Source organism: Morus notabilis, unplaced genomic scaffold (assembly GCF_000414095.1).
Source record: "Morus notabilis unplaced genomic scaffold, ASM41409v2 Scaffold20, whole genome shotgun sequence".
Lineage (NCBI taxonomy): Eukaryota > Viridiplantae > Streptophyta > Magnoliopsida > Rosales > Moraceae > Morus > Morus notabilis.
The window spans coordinates 191,393-208,218 of record NW_010362037.1 but is presented as its reverse complement, the minus strand read 5'-3'; positions in this window follow the sequence as shown (position 1 = coordinate 208,218).

The following is a 16,826-nucleotide window of genomic DNA, read 5'->3' as shown; positions in this document are numbered from 1 at the left end:
ATTTGTCGCCGGAGAACCTATTGCAACAACGATCCCAATGAAGTTGATTCCTCATGTTACTCGGGAGACTTTCTCTACCATAGCGTTTAAAGTGGCGGTGCAAGAAACTTTTTCAGGCCTTGTAGCACTTTGTTGCCTCCCTATCAACAACGGACCTCAGAATACCGTTCTTATAGTTGTAGTCCATGTTAAACCAGTCCTTGCAAAACAGTTTCACATCGTTAAAACACATTGTTAACTTTAGTATAAACTATACAAATTATTGCATAAAAAAATACCAGCATCCGGTTCTGAATTGTCCTCTTGTCCATGTCGCTAATGTCCTTCCAAGCATCGTGGAAGGGCTCACATATGTCCCTGGTATGAATACCAACTGCACTTTCAAACCAGGCACCATATTTACCAAGCGCCTTCCAAGTACCTCCCGCCTCATCAATTTATTAATGTGTTTAATTAATTTTAACTATACTCTTTATTAACACAATTAACTTTTATTAATTAAAGTTTCTTAATGATTATTAAAATTCTCATTTTCTAACTAAATTTCGGCAGCATAACGACTTATTTTTCATATGATCCAAAAATCAAAACCTGCAGAAAAATAACTTTAAAAGATTTCGGCACTCCATAGCTGCAAGATGTGCCATCCAGAACAAGAATCATAAACATATACTAAATTTCAACAATATAAGAAAATCATAATTCAAATATTCTCATCATAATCCTGAATTCATACAACCAAAAACTACAATAATTTTAAACTAAATAAATATAAAAAACTTATAAAGTTCAAACCCACTAAACGGGGGCTGAAAATAGAAGGATTACGTCAGAGGAACCGTGCAAACAGTGACGGAGGTGAAAAATCAAACGCCTACATCAAAACAAAATATCGAACATAATTTTCAAACACCAAAATTAACATTTTATTAACATCTAGAGTAACATATAGACACAATTCTTAATTAATTAAATTCTCAAAACCATAAAAAATGATTAAACTCGAACAAAAATCCATAACATTTTCTATTTTCTATTTCCTTCTTCCATTTACTCGGCAAGTAACAACAATCCCTAACAAAAATTCCTAAAAATCCTTAATTAAATTCTCAAAACCATATAGACACAATTCTTAATTAATTAAATTCTTCAAATCAATGCAAGTAACCAAACAAAAACAAAATTTACAAAAATAAAAAAAATAAAAAAAAACAAACCTCAAATTATGTTTCGAGTGGGGTGGCAGGGGCGGGGGCGGGAAGTAACAACAATCCCTAACAAAAATTCCTAAAAATCCTTAATTAAATTCTCAAAACCATATAGACACAATTCTTAATTAATTAAATTCTTCAAATCAATGCAAGTAACCAAACAAAAACAAAATTTACAAAAATAAAAAAAATAAAAAAAAACAAACCTCAAATTATGTTTCGAGTGGGGTGGCAGGGGCGGGGGCGGGGCGGCAAGAGAGAGAGAGAAAAGGGAAGAGAGAGAGAGAAAGAAGGGAAGAGAGAGAAGGGGAGAGAGAAAATGGAAGAGAGAGAGAAGACGGCGGGTGGCGGCGGCGGCGGTAAGGGGAATAAGAGGCAGAGAGAGTAAGCAGGAGAGAGAGAGAGATTGAAATTGGGAGAAAATGAAAAGGAAGAAGTTAGAGTATAATATATCAGACTTATTTGCGACGACAATGTCATCGCAAATAAATTTAAAATGTTGTCGCAAATACCCCACATCTGAAATTATTTGCGACAACAATATGTCGTCGCAAATAATCATTCTACCGCGTTTATTCTTGGTCAAATGTGTATAGCTTATTTGCGACGACAAAGAGAAAATATCGTCGCAAATAGAGTGATATTATTTGTGACAACACGTGTCGTCGCAAATAAAAAGATATTTGCGACGACAAGTCGTCGCAAAAAATAGATTCCCTTTGGCGGTAAAAATCCGCGCCATTGGAAATTGCGCACCTAAACTATTTGTGACGACATTAAACTTATTAGCGACGACATGCTTAATTTATTTAACGGGAATTAATTGCGACGACATGTCGTGACAAATAATGTCGCCGCAAATTACCTTTATTGTTGTAGTGTAAACAGATGAACTTGTTCATAATTACCTCACCAAGATTGATCTTTCGTGTACAGATAGCGATCGAATTTCAAAAAGTAAATAAGAACACAAGAGATCTGAAGTGGTTCACTCTTAATATATATATATATATATATATATATATATATATGAAACCTACGTCTTTCATGATATTTCAGATTTCACTATTCTAGATAGAATTATACAGTCAACATAAATATGCCAAAATAATGCGTTAGGGATTACATAGTGGGAGTAGTCTCCTGTTTAGAATGAGTGCAAATCTGTGAATAAGTAATCTTCTTGTGGGTAAATCTTTTATTCAGATAATTTTGTGATTATCCTTATCCTCAATTTGGATTTAAATATTTTAGGCTTTAGGATATTTTCATGGATTCTAAATAACCTTTCCACATGCCTAACTCGCTCATAGTGTTGAGGAAAAGAAGGAAAGGAAATTGGCTACCGAACAATCTTCTATTGCTGCAAATTTCCTTATTCTATGCATAGCGCACTACTGGTGTTGTTTCCGGTGCCAACTGCATATAGGGGTGGGCAAACCTTCTAACAGATTCAACAAATTCAATCAATCCATTTAAAAAAAATGGATATCTAAAGATTATTGGATCGTATTTCTATAATATTTCTAATTAGATTGGATTGGATGTTAAATTTTTATTTTAAAATCCAATAAAACCAGTCCGATCCATTAATGTATTTATCTTCTATTTGATATAATATACAATGAATTATGTATATAATTTACAATAGTGAAAGTTTTAGAATATAAAAATTATAAGAAAACAATCATTTTTTTCAATTGACCAAATCAAGAAAATGTCAAAACCCTAATACTACAATACTACATTGTCTCACAATACCACAAAACGTCAAAATAAGGGTTTTTGCCAATACAGAAACTCATTTTTTGCCAAAAAAAAAAAAAAAAAAAAAACACACACACACACACACACATATTTGCTTCTTTTTTTTTTCAATAATCTTAACTGGAATATTTAAAGAAGTCAAAATAGAATAACAGTTATTTCAAACAAAGAAAATAGAATCACAAATGGGTAGAGGCGTGCTTGTTTTGTTGGTCATGGCAATTTGCAAATTATGCCTCTTTGTTGTTTCAATATTCATCTTTTTTTTCTAGTTGTTTAATTGTATAAACTTAGTTTGTTATATTATTTGCTATGTTTGATGGTTTTGTAACTTTATGTTGGATGCTGAATGAATAATGGGGATTAAGTTGTCTTGAAATTATATGAATTGATCATTTTGACCAAGTTTTACAAAATTTAATAAGCTTTAATAAGTTTTGATGTAAGTTTAGGTTAATCTAATCATCCAATCTATTGGAAATTCAATAGACATTGGATCAGATTGGTTTAGATGATAGTAGTGCATCGAATTGGACTAGTTAGATTTCAAAGTATTTAAGTTAAATTGGATTAGATTATGGATGGTAGAAATATATTGGTTTCGATCCAATGCCCACCCCTATAGGAAAATTAGGGTGGGTGGCCAATATCCAGCTCACACCATAAAAGATGGCCGAAACTTTTGAAAATTAGGGAATGGCCGTTTTTAATGTTTTTCTTCCCTGGGATCCCCATTTTGCCCTTTCTTCCATTCAACGTCACTGATCCGGCCACTTGGTCCTTGCAGATCTCGGATAAAATCGATTGTGCTTGGAAGAATAAGAGAGGAAGAGAGAGCGTTGGGATGAGAGAGAGAGAGAGAAGAGAGAGACAGGGAGAGAGAGAGAGAAGGGAGATTGGATGCTGTTGCTGGTGAATATGGAGGAGATCACGCGAGACAAAGACGGAGACATCAGAGAAGGTGAAGAAGGTGATAACCGATTTTGAGAAGATTGACGGGGGCGGCGATGGTAGAGAGGGGACTTTGGGCTTCGGTTCTCTATGATCAAGTAATCTAAGAATGGACCTTTTTTGTCTCTCGTTCATTTTACCGATTTGAGTTTTCAATTCCAGTTTTATTACAGTTAAAAACTCTTATAAAAAGTCACATATTAATTTTTTTTTATTACAGTGAAAAACTCTCATATAAAATCACATTTTAATTCAAATTCACAAACTGAACTGGACCTTAAAAAAGTAATGTCAATTACTTACAAAATAGAACATTAGACCGGCCATTTGTGCACAGATCCACATGAAAGTGGAGAAAAGAAAATTGTAATCTACATAATAAAATTATAATTTTGGAATTAAGACATATATATATATATATATACCGTTTGTTTGATTCTTTTTATTTAGTCTGTTTTCTTATTCTATAGTATTTTTTGTAATGATTTTCTTTTTTTTTTTTCTGTTGAGTCCGCCTGGTTAATTTACTGGATTATATATGGGTATTTACTAGATTATTCCAGTGAGTGTGTAAATTTAGTAATAAGTAATATGGTAAATTATTGGTATTTACCAGATTACTCCGGTGATCAATTGCCCGTGACAACTAATTGTCATTGTTAATTATGGCGATATCTGATAATAGATTAGTGGTAATAAATTAGCAGTTTATTCTATTACTAGCATCCGTCACTATCAACAATTAACCAATGATCACTGTTGATTCAAGCAATATTTGGTAGATTACCAATGTTAATCTAGCAGACTACTCGCTAGCGACTAACAATACAATTTCGACAAAACACATTTTGTTGATCTCGTCCTTTGAAATGACTGAAATGTGGCATAGTTCTTAACCTAACTCATTCTTGTAGCATTCTGGAGTTTTCTCAACAAAAAAAAAAAAAATTTAAATTCTAGTTAAATGAAGCAAAGAAGAATTAGATGGAGTTAGGGCATTAGTGTGCCCAACTACATTTAGCAGCATTGATCTTTGGTTAATTTGTCGGTAAATTAAAGAGAACAAGATTAAAGTTTCGTAAACTATGACGCTTTTCATAATCCAGATCTTGATATCCTCGTATATATAGGATACTTGAAGTCCCATTCAATTATTCCCGTTTTTTTTTTTTTTTCCTTTTGTAGATCGTCAATATAAGTTGTTCCAATACTTTCATTGAGTTTGATTGATCAGATATGAGATACCGATAACGCTAGCTAATTTCAAGATAATTAAAAGCATATATTGGCTCTGAAAGTCCCCTTTCGCTATCATGTATGGCATATATATATATATATATATATATATGGATGAATTTTTAATGATTACGTTTCTATCGGTGGTCACTTCTAAATATAAAAATTTAATGATATAGCATAATAAAAATTTAATTTTATTAATTATCATTAATTTTTTAATCAACTATTCAATTTATTATAACTGTCGAATTAATATTTTATTATTAAAATAATGATACTTGATAGATAAATATCGGAGTAAATATAATCACAGTCAAAAAACACATTACTTTTTCAATCATTTTACAGCATTATACATGACTTTCTGTAAATTCTAACTGAGAATATACCCAATTATTTCATTTTGTTATAAGAAATTATTAGGCAAATTTTTCAATATTTTACGACCGTCCTATATATCTATATATATTCTGACGTGCAAAAAACAGAAATGATATTTGTTCTGTCAAAGAATTAAAGTGATCAAGTGCAACTGTTTAGGATTTTTAAGCGTCTGCTACGTCTTCCAGTAACAACAAAAAGTTTTATTGTTCATTTGCGTTTTTTGAGTTAGAATCGCTTGATTTTAAATTTTAATTGCAGTTAAAATATATTTTAGTATGGTTTGAGTTGAAATTTTAATTTGAGTTTGTGTTTAGATGTGCACATCTTAAGTTATAGTTTGAATTGAGAATCTATTTGAGTTTATGTTTGGATGGATTAAAATATTTTGATAGTATTTTAATAAAAACTCAATACTGATGAAAAATTTTAATAGAGTATATGGATGAGATTTTATTTGTCTTTTCGTTGTGAAGACATAGAAAAAAAATCATCTCAATTGGAATTAAAATGAAAAAAGTTATGGCATTTTTAAATATAGAAAAAATATTATTCATTAACTTGAGTTTGAGTTTAAGAACTTGAGTTGAAGAGAGAATTTGAACTCAGATTTTAGCCCCAAACTCAAGTTCAAACTCAAATTTTACAAAAAACAAATAAAGTTGTAACTTGAACTCAAATTTTTTTTAAGTTTAAGAGCAAATGAATAAGTCCAATAGTGCTAATTATGTTGTAGGACAGGAAATATTATGCCAGAGAGATGAAAAATTTATATGTAATACGTTAATCGTTATGAAACCAAAAATAGCGATGAGTAGAAAATATATGAACAATCAAATTTTCATCAAATTACGTACGTAGATTTAATTTTTTTTAAAAATTTCCGACATATATATACATAAATATTATATATATATATATATGTGTATATATATATATAAATCCAATACCTTATAATTAGAGACAAGATCTTATTATAGTACCTTTCTTATCTTTCGTTTTCTTTCCAAATGGACAATGAATTCAATACAATAACATGGCATGTTAATCAATCATTCAACTCAGCGAAATAGAAAATTAAGAATCTTTTTTTATTTTGAAGTTTTTCCATTAATTTGTACGTCTCAGTCAATGGGGACAACTTTCGTTATTGAGTCACGAAGCACATACAGAGATGATCAGCTGATTAGATATAACTAATTTAGGAGTATACAATGAATGCATGCAAAAAAAAAAAAAAAAAAGTCGTAGCCGCCCCTTTGATGAAAAGACAGAGGAAAAAAACGTTAGACTATATATCCATAAGAAAACACTAATAATAATAATAATAATTATTATTATTATTATTGTTGTTGTTATGTTTATTTTTATCACTGGTGTCACAGAGAGTGTTATAATACTTTTTTGTAACACCGTTTTTAACAGTAAATATGAAATTAAACCAATAAAGCAACAATGCAGGAAAATACTGCACAAACGTAAAGGACACCAAAAAAATAATATCGCAGTTCGGTGCGCACACCTACTCTGCGGGGCCACGCCCAGACAGTAATCAATCCACTAAGTTCAAAAGATTACAAAGGACCGAACGGTCTTACACGCTCAACGACTCACTCCTTGACGATGTTGTCGTTGCCTAGAATCTTCTTAGAAAGCTTGATCAGCGAGCACCACTCGACTTGACGGTTTCCTCCCGAAACTAAAGAAATCTTCTCCTAAAGAACCAATTCAAAAGTGTTCTCACAATCCGTCGCAACACACCAAGCGACTCTTAACATTACAATCTCATACTCACATGAACACACACAGCCTTTTCATTTTCAACACTCTTTATTACACAGAATACATTCAGCCCAATACAATCAAAACTCACACCATTGTTGCCGTTCAATATCTAATACAAAAAAAAAAACCTCCAGACTAAAGATTTTCCAGCCATTAATTCCCAAAGTCTACTCTTCAATCTCAGCAATCAACTCCTCTGATTTTCAGCCCTTAAACCAGACAACCAGACTTTCCTTAAAAGGCTCACCTATTTGCTGTGCCAGCCAAGCTTCCAGCCAATTTGCAACCAATTTGCCAAATATAGTTTTCAACCAATTTGCTAAAAATAAGCTAATACAAAAATGCACTAACAATCTCCCCCTTTGGCTATTTTTGGTAAAACTAACAAAAAAAACTTATTACAAGATAAAAAATAAAAAAACCAACTAAGAGGGTTAATTGAATTAAGAGTTCTTCTCCTTTTTGACAAAAGACAGCCAAAGTTAAAAAAATAATACTAATAGAAAAACTTTTTAAAAGCTGTTGCTCCTCATGAGTCCTCTATAAGTCTTACTCCCCCTGAATGTAACACTCTCTTAAACTTGATATTATCACCTGTCAAATCGGTGATAATATATATATATATATATACACATATATATGGACCCCCGTTTTGCACACATATTTATATATATATGGACCCCCGTTTTGCACACTTTGTTTCTGCACTACTTCTCAACATGATTCTCAGACGTACAACTACTAGCTATATGTAATAGGAGAAATCAGGAATAAATTAATTTAAGCGCCAAAAAGCATGAATTTCTGGCTTAAGTTCAACGGTTTCTTCGTACACTCACCGATTGCAAGCAAAGCAATCATGAGATCACAACTTTTATGCAGAGCTAAGCGTGCATGTTATGTGGCCCTTTTAGACTAGTTGATGCTTTAATTCTATCTTTTGAAATTGTGGATGATCGATACCAATCACATGATGAGACGACTGTTTTGATGAGATGTTTTTGACGTGACTACATTGGTCATGAATGTGTGTACCCAATTAAGTAATATTGATACGTGACAACGCAAACTGTTTTTAGTGTCTTTTGTTTACCGAGGAATATCATAGGGAAATTTCTTGCCCACAAATATCAGTATCATTAATGTATTTTTTTTCTTATCAGGTATTGTGTTCGTATTTTAATCATTTTTTTAAAATTTATAGTTAATTCAAACACAACTCGTGACATAAAATTTTTTAAAAACTGCAACACTAACACGATACGACCACTTTACGGATTGACACGACACGACACGAAAATGACTCGTGATACGAAATTAACCCGTGAATCCAAACTTGACACAAAAATTGTATACTTTTATTTAGTTGTACATATTAGAAATAACTTAAAATTCATAACACACTAAAATACAATAACATCCATTGAAATTAAGCAAATAATAGTATAAAATTTTGAGTATAACTATCATGATATCACAAGTTCATAATAAAATAAAAATATGTAATGAAAAATATATGTATTTTTTAGTTTTCACGAGTTTCGTGTCGTGTTCGGGTTAGGTAGGTCCAACCTGAAATTAACCCTTGTTTTTCGTGTCAATTTCAGGTCGACTCAATTCTAACTCGAACCTCTTTTTTCTCAACCCTAACTTGTGAAATTCGTGTCATTTTCGTGTCGTGACTCATATTGCCGGCCCTAATCCTATTGGTAAGATTCTTTTTCTAACCATTAGATCTACTCAAAATTAAACGAGACTAAAAAAATATGCAAAAGAAATAAATTTTGATACAGATCTAACGGCTGAAAACGGCTAAAGAAAATAGAACTACAGGTAGTTCTATTTTTCTGATCCTATAAGAGAAACTCCCTTTTTTTTATTTACTTTGTATACCTTATGTTTTAAGATGTTTATTAAAAACTATACCTTCGGTTTTTTAATTTATCATGTATTCTTTTAAGCGTTTGGTATATGTTTAGAACATGGTGGTTTGAATTTTGTGATTTAAAATAGAAGATTTGAAACATGTGGTTTGAATTTTTTATTCCAAACATTGAAAACAAGGGAGGTAACTTCAAATTAATTCTTTGATTTTTTTAGTTCAAAATATTAAATCATTGGTTTGAATTAAGCCTCAAAAAAGTTTTATATTCAAAACAACTTTTTGGATTTTAGAACACCTAAATTTGTTTACCAAACGGCCTTTAAATTAGATTTAATACACAAATCTCAATGTATTTTTTTACATTGAGCTCTACAAGAAATAAATTTGTCAATAATATTTCAATGTAACTGCTAAAAAATGTTGTTTTACATCATTAAATAATATTGATTGCTTTAGCATTCATCCTCAATCACTGGGAATGGATTATCAAAAGTGCTAGAAAATTTATCAATTTTAAGTAAAGAAAACGCTTTTTGTGCCCTTTACCTTTGACTTGAAATAAACATCAAACAGGCCTTAAATTCCTTCCATAATCTTATAAATTAACTTTCAACCTAGCTAATTATAGCTCACTGTCGTTAATGCATGATTTTGCTTGTAAATATGTTATAATTCAGTTGAGTAGTTTCCATTTTCATGTCGGCAAAAAGTACTATGTTTTTTCCTACCGCTTTTTGCTTTCTGGATCAACGGCCAGCCTGAGAGAAGCAGTACTACTAAGACTACTCACAAGAAGCTCTATGGCATAAAAGTACACTTCTAATAGTCCAGAGAGCTATAAAACAAAAAACCAAGAAAGGACGAATAATTTTGGTCCAGATTTAACCATGAAATAGTGTAGTTTGCTAGTCTTGTACAGCCTTTAACTGTACTTGAGTTCAGTTGCCATTTTCTCACCCAGCAACGTGTGTGGGACCCAAAGTACCTAAAACTCCGCTAAGAACCATAGAAATAATTGGTGTGGCTTCTTAAGGACACAAGATCATCAAGTCCATAACATGCAACTCACTAAAGAGAACCACCTCACACATAGTCTTGATATTTTTCGCTAATTTAAGTTTTTAATTTTAATTTTATTAAGTTAAAAATTTTAATAAAAAATCACATTTAATTTTTTTTATTATAATAAAAAATTTTCATATAAAATTACATTTAAATTTAAATTAAAAATTTAAATCTACAAACTAAATAAGATCATGTTACCATGATTTCTTATTCAACTTTTTCATCTGTCTAGTTCTCATGATCAGTTTTTGCACTACTACAAAAATTATTAATAAAAGACAGTAGATGCTCTTTTTTAACATCGGCTTTTTCAAAAAAAAAAAAAAGAGATGTTTAGTTTATAGATTAGAATCACGAGATTAGAATTATTTTTTATTTACGTATATTTTTTATGAGAGAAAATACTATAACGAATCATGAATTATGATTCGAATCAAAATACGAATCACCTTACCAAACGTCACCTCAACATTAAATATGCGGAGAGAAATGTAGAAAAGCATGGACCGGAGCCAATCATGTTACGTGTTTTGATATATGTGCCTTCGGTACAAAACTGACGTTAAAGAATTTTAACAAGGATTTTGGACCGATGTTAATTGAAAATTTTCTTGTAGTACTGTTGGGAAATAAGAAACTGATCTTACAACCGTTTTAATTAAAAATCTTATATATATATATATATATATATATATATATAAAGACTAACCTTCAGTATTCTTTGCTTCTTCATGTTAAGAAATGGAGGGTTCTTTGATAACCTACAAACTAACATGACCAATCAACTTTATTACAAAGTACTTGAGATCTAAAATTTATGTAAATTTACTGTTTTAACCATCACTCTGTTTTTCCATTAGGTTTTAAATAGAGGGTTAGCTTTCCTCTAAAAAAGAGAGTTAAGTCGCTATCTTTTGGAGATAGCGTCCGGCTTTATAGGCTTTTTTGTTCTGTTTTTTTACGCCTTTTATCTTAAAACATTTAGGACCCTTTTGGTATATGAGTTTAAACCAAAGTTTTTTATCATAACTTTTAAAACTTAAATTTTTTATGAGAGGAAAAAAACTATAACATAATCAAAATTATGAATTTAGGGTCCGTTTACTTCGCTAATTTGAGTTTATAATTCAAGTTGCGATGTGATTTTATGTGAGAATTTTTTACTGTAGCAAAAAAGTTAAATGTAACTGTTTTTTAGAACTTTTTACTGTAACAAAACTTAAATTTTAAATTCAAATTAGTTAAATTCAAATTTTAACTCGAATCGATAAAGTGAACGGGATCCTTTTGTACTGTGAACTCATATGCTAAACATACACTTACTTTTGCGGTTTATTAAAAAAAATCACTCTGTTTGATGTGTACATTAATATTTATTTTATTGTCTGATTGACGGTAAATAAAATTAAATAAATAATTAGTTTTTCTCTTTTTCTTTACAGGCTTGTGTTGTCCGTGTGCACTATTAGGTGTTCAATAGATAGACTAGGCTACCTAGTAGGAAGCCTAGGAATGACTTTGACAGATGAGACAATTTGAGACAACACGTTAATGGTTCAAAATTATAATTTAAAATTATTTTTAATTTATATATATTTTTAATAAAAAAATATTATAATAAATAATAAATTATGATTTAAATTATGTCACGAATTTTTATTCTAAACGTACTCTAAGGAAATATTTGATTGGAGGATTTAAACTATGATTTGAATCATGATTCATAATTTATTATAATATTTTCTCTCATAAAAATATACATAAATTAAAAATAATTCTAATCATATAATTTTAATTCATGAATTGTAAACGTCTCTAAAACTCTCTTAATGGTGTCAATAGGGACGTTGCAATTAATTGCATGTGCTTGTCCCTGACTTTATTAGAAATATATCCCATCATATCATAATTTGACAAACAGTTCGTTCTTCATAACTGTAACTGTATTTATAATTTGCATCCTATGTACTTCTACCCCTAAAAGTCGACTAAAGCTAGTTTAATATAGCATGTGTATCATCTGTCGTAGATTCCTAGGTATTAATGTACCCAAAGTGTCTCATTTTAGATGTTTAACCCACATGTTGGACCATAAACGACAGCTCATACCCATAGCAAAATCTAACCGATCATCATTTTACCGATTTAAGTTTAAAATTTGAGTTTTGTTATAGTAAAAAACTCTCAGAAACAGTTACATCTAATTTTTTTATTAAAATAAAAAGTTTTCACATAAAGTTATATTTTAATTTAAATTAAAAATTCGAATCAACGAATTAAATGAGCTCCTAATTTTTATTATAAAATGAGACATTCTCGTTTAGTACGAGGGTTATAAAATCAGAATATCGAGAGAAATACAATTTTTTATTTATTTATAATCTCTTTTACCATAATCCATTATTGCAACGGTAAGAGGAATGCAATTTTTATTTTTTTATTTTTATAGTTCTCTTTTACCATAATTCATTATTGCAACGGTAATATAAAATTAAAGCATCTTACCAGTAATCTGAGCTGTTGTGGGTGTGATATTATGTACTTTCTGATATTGATGTAATACAGCTTTAGGTGACCCACTTGTTTAAAATTTTTTTGATCATTTTGGAAAAAGAATTTGTACCCACGACTTTATGACCATGTGGGGTTTATAGTACTAAAGAAAACCATGTAGAAATTCTGTATATCTGAAAACCCCTTTGCCAGCGAACACAACGACAGATAAGTGCGCATTTTTTTGCTAGAGTTAAACCCGCGAGACATACCTTAGTGATATAGTGAAATCGTCAAGAAAATAAAAGGGCTAGATTAACCCACACGCTATCTCACAAATGGAACCCAATTAACAATATTTGCGTTCGTGGTACAATTGTGGAGTGTCGGTTTTTTTTTTTTTTTTTTTCTTTTTTTTTTTTTTTTCCGATGGCATACAGACAAGTGTATATATATACCCTGACTATATATGGAAATTAGGATTGATTTGAATCCAGGATCTTGTACAGTAGATTTGTTATGTTGAACGTCAAATTAAACAGATTTAAAGGTAATATATAAATAACAGAAAAATTCAAAAGACAGAAGAATTTAATGTAATTAAATTTTAGACCTATGTTTATGAACAGAAACAGGGAAAAAATTCCACTATAAATAAAAAAAATTATAAAAATTTATCAAATATCTCTCACCACCTAAATTTTAAATACACTCAAAATTTCTCAACTCAAAAGTAAGAATACCAAATATCAATTAATTAAGTTCTCTAACTAAATCTTACTCAAACGAAACAAAAGAGAAAATATGTATTAATGGGATACCTAAACATGCCGCTGCTACTCCTCATGTGCGGTTCTGATTTATAGGTCTCGTTCATTTCACCGATTTGAGTTTTCAGTTTTAAGTTTCTACAGTTAAAAACTATAAGAAAATATCACATCTAACATTTTCTGCTATAATTAAAAACTCTTAAAAAATATCACATCTCAACTTAAATTAAAAATTTAAATTTGCGAAGCGAACGATTCGATAGCATGTATAATGCTTCTCCAAGTCAAAGTCAGCAACAACTAAAGGAAGGGAAAGATATGGGCCTTGGGCCACAAAAAACAAATCAATGCTTATGGGCTTAATTTAAGCCACAAGCCCAACGTAGAACGATTGCGTTACCATTCCATAATCGGCCCCCTCGACAATCTAATTGTATAGTCTTATTTTAGAAAAAATTGAGAATTTTGAGAGTGTATGAGTCTGAATTTTTATCTCTTATTCTTAATAAATATTATTTTGTTAATATAATTATTTAACTAAAAAGGTTATAAATTAAGAATAAAGAGTACAAATCCTGACTCATGTATTTTTAAGGAGTATTTTTCAATGTTACCCCTTATTTTATGTTTTTAAGTGCCTCGTTTTGAAACGGAAGGGTTCATGCTCTATAAATGCTGAATATGAAAAATTGCCAATGGTTTGCTCTCGTTGCAAATCAGTTGGCAATCTATGGCTATTTGTCGTTGGAATAACAAAGATCAATTGAAGAAGGAAAAAATTGTTAAGAAAAAGATTCTACATGCCAAAAATCAATTAATATGGCATCAGAAAATATTCAAGCCTCAGACGCTGATCAAGTCTAAAAATAACAGGGTTCTAAGTATGGAATTGATTAGTATCAGATGTCAGTTTAATTGAGATGTGTTCCTAATTTTTTTATGCTAGTTGTTCCGTGATCTTCATTCATTAAAGAAGAAATAATTAGAAAAAATTAGGATTTGTTGTAAATTGGAGAATATATATGTACTATTATATAAGTAAGGTAAATAAATAATAAAGCGAAGAGACCAATATATATAGAAAATACTATTATTAATTATGCACTATTTTTTTATTCTATCTATTCTCTCAAAATTATTTCTCTCAATTTTTCTTACAACTTCGGTTGATAGCTTGTGTGTTCCAAGAAGAAGAAGGGGCCTATTATATAAGTAAGGTAAATAAATAATTTTTCTTACTTAATGAGAAGTTGCAAGGAAATTTCCTTTCATGCAAGAAGTTTCAACAAAACTTTTATCAATGAAACTTGTTACAACAAAACTTCTTTCAATGAAAGTTATTAACAAAAGCAACATATGATCACCCAAACATTCACAACAGGATTTAATTACCCACACATAAAGGATAGAAATTATAATCATAGAGAAGCGTCATGTAATTTTACTAGTTGATTTTCTTCCTTTCATAATGGAAGAACGAGACTTGGGATAAGAAATATAGCATTTGATTTTTGACTTCTTACATAATGTGTGATACTGGATACACTTCAATCACAATTCTAACTTTTTTACGTGAGAAAAAATACTATAGTAAAAAGTTAAATTTAAATTTTTGTGAGATAAAATACTATAACCAAAAAAAAAAATTTAATTGTGATTTAAGGTGTGAAAAGAAAAAAATTTTGTGTGATCTAATGAATAGAAGTTTGACCTAAGCTGCGTACTAGGTACGTGTCTCAAAAATCAGAGTTTTCGCAAGTGATAATTCCAACAAGGGAGGCATTACTCAATAATGTGAGTTCCTAATTATGAAGATCCTTAATCGCAGAACTAAATGAAAGGTTACGCACACCCCCAAAAAAATTAAAAATGAAAATAAAAATAACATCATCAAGAAGGAAGTTTGTGCCACAATATGAGTTGGAGCATCTGTCATCATTCTGGCCTGAGTGGGCCCAAATACTGTGTATGATCCAGTCCATTCCAGTTTTCACAAACATCGGGGCATATTTAGTCAGTCACATATTTGTAGCTGTTGGAAACAAGTTTGGATGATCATACTTTTTCTCCACAAAACAACTTTCATTGATAAAAGTTTTGTTAAAACTTTTTGTATGAAAATGAATTTATATACAACTTGTTATGAAGTATAGTTTTATGGCCTCATCCTTAGACTATGAATAGACATTGCTTCTTCTTCTTGCAGTTACCAACCATCAACGAGAGTTATAAGAGAAAGAGGAAAAAAAAAGTGAGAAGAAGAGTGTAAGAGAAAAAAAAAAAAGGAATGCCAAAATTTAATAAAATACTCTTTCTACATCTATTTATTTGCTTTGCTTATATAATAGAGTGTGTATATATATGTATGTGTATATATATTATCCTCAATTTATAATACGTTATCAGCATGAGTACGTATCGTTTCTTTTCCTATCGTTTTTGTTGTGTGGGAAAATGTAGATGACGCGTAAAAAAACAACAGTGTGACACGTGGCCTTACTTTTTCTCAAAAGGTAACAACCCTCGACGTTGGGGACTCCCTTTCCTTCTGCTGCAAAGAAGCCCAACTTAGGACGCCGACTCCTCATGACGACGACAGGTCGTACCGTCGACCTTACGACGGGAATCCTTCGGGAGAAAATCAATTGCCAAGAAAGACAAAATAGAGACGGCGAGAGGAATGCCCCAAAAGGGGAAAGCCTGACATCGCAAGTTGCGTGCAGAAATGGGGGATGTCTGCAATACAAGCATTAATTACAAACCCTTAAACCGCCCTACGGGGGACAAAAGAGGGTTACAGGTACGCACAGAGCCATAATGGGAGACTAATTGGCTGAGTGAACAGTTCGCAAAAGTGATTAGTGGGCTATGGTCTGGGCCTAGAAAGGCAGACCACTTGAGTGCTTCTGCTTACAAAGGAAACCCACCCGACGAAGGAAGCTCGGCTATAAAAGGGGCGAAGCCCCATACAGGAAGGAGGTGGGCTTCTAGAGAGAAAAAAACGAGAGAGCAACAATTGATGTAAATTGTAACAATCTCAAAAGGAATATAAAACTACAGTGGATGTAGCTCTTCATTAACAGAGTGAACCACTATAAATTTCGTGAGTTCTTCTACTTTAAGCATATTTTTCTCATATTGCTCACCACTCAAAAAATACCACAAACACTTCACTGCATAAAGTGAGTATACCGTCAATATCAAGTCGGTAATCCAACGGGATACCTAGAGGTGACCCGGCCTATTTCTGTTGACGAGATTTCACCGTCAACAATTGGC